Raw genomic sequence first — 1,928 nt, 5'->3', positions numbered from 1 at the left:
CAGCAGGCAATATTCAAGTGATGTTTATAGAAAATATATTTTTGGTAATATTTATAAGAATGTAACAGAAAAAAATATTTAAAAAGATACACTATATATATAGAATACACTACATATATATGTGTATATACGTATATTTATACACAAAATTTGTATATTTATTTACTAAATTTTTCACTTTTCGTTAAAACGTTTTGAATTTAAGAAACCAATATAAAAAAAATTTTAATATTATCAATTATTGCAATAATATTAATTTAATACAATTATCAAAATCATAAACATTTCAAGTCATTTTAATTTATTAATTGTAGAAAATGATCCTTTAAAACATTTTATATCCTTTAGTAGAAAAATAGAAAATAAAAGATTATTTTATCAAACTTGTTCTTTTCTTTTAGGAATATACATATACATATATATATTAACCTTAAGATTACAAAATCTTAGACTGTGATTTAATATCATCTTTTATACCAAATGTATTTAAAACATTTTTATATTAATAAAATATAATATAATAAAGATTCAATGAATTAAAATTTGAAAAATAAAAGGGCTATAAGCCATGTAAGTGTGTGTATATATTATTCTAGTAATTTTATATTAACTTCATAAAATTGATTAAAATACTGTAATATTATTCAAGATTTACTTACTTAAGAATTGCTTGAGAATTCATCGGAAAACTAGGTTTAATTCAATATTGTCAAGTTTGCAAATTTTTCTGTACGTAATCGGTATTCGCATTGTTTCATAATTGCATCCTAATAATCAATATGCTTAATTTACTTTCATTAATATTTTGTAATATCTTAATAATATTTTCAATTTATAAATATTATGGTTTTTAATAGATAATACGGTTTTTATTTTAAAATTAATTTGACAATATAAGAATGAGTATATTTGTTTATGAATATGTGTTTATGAATATATAAATATTAATTGTCACGATTGATTAATGATAAAACGACAAGTAAAATGACTCAAAAAAAAGGTATATAAAATAAAATTATATGAAATAGACGTGTAGATTTGTCTAACATATCAAATTTACATTCAATTTTCTTATAAAAAAGAAATAACCTTCTTGAAATAAATTATTTGATAATTATGATTACATATGACGATTTATAAATTGAATGTCAGGTAATAAGTGAACGACTAACTAGAGATTAAGTAATTAACAAATATAACATCTATTACCTGCAAATGTAGTGAAAGTTATGCTCTCAAAGGTCGTGTCCTATTACATACGCAATATATGATTAATCAGATGTTTTTTAGTACTTTTATAAAATGCAACTACTTCATTAAATTAATAAAATACATGTCTTGCTGCCATTTATTTGCTAAATAAATTATATGAATATTTGCATCTATGAATTTAGATATAATTATATACATATAATTTTACAATCAATTATACAAGATCCACGTAAAGTGTTTCACTACGTAAAGTGTTGTAACTGTTTTCTCTTAGCTATTAAGAACAATAATAAAATTTTTTGCTGGTGCTTTGATTGGTGAAATTGATTGGAATTGTTTTTGTGAGAGCGGAATTGCTTATTCAAGGAGACATTATTTAAAAAAAAATTAAACAAATGTATTTTTTTCTTTTATAAATCAATTTTCTTCTGCTTTCTTTATATGTAAACATATTAAAACGAGAGTATTAAAATATGTCTACTATTTTATACATACACACATATGGTGTGTGTGTGTGTATGTGTGTGTGTGTGTGTGTGTGTGTGTGTGTGTGTGTGTGTGTGTAATACAAATAGCCAATTGCGTAAAGTGTATTAAAAATTAATTAATTACTTAATATTTTAAATATGACAGAAAATGAGTTATTTAATCAAGTAATAGAAATTATATTATACACATTATATTACACACACACACACACATATGTAATACAAATA

This window comes from Atta colombica, unplaced genomic scaffold (genome assembly GCF_001594045.1).
Source record: "Atta colombica isolate Treedump-2 unplaced genomic scaffold, Acol1.0 scaffold9, whole genome shotgun sequence".
NCBI lineage: Eukaryota > Metazoa > Arthropoda > Insecta > Hymenoptera > Formicidae > Atta > Atta colombica.
This window is presented reverse-complemented; position numbering follows the sequence as displayed.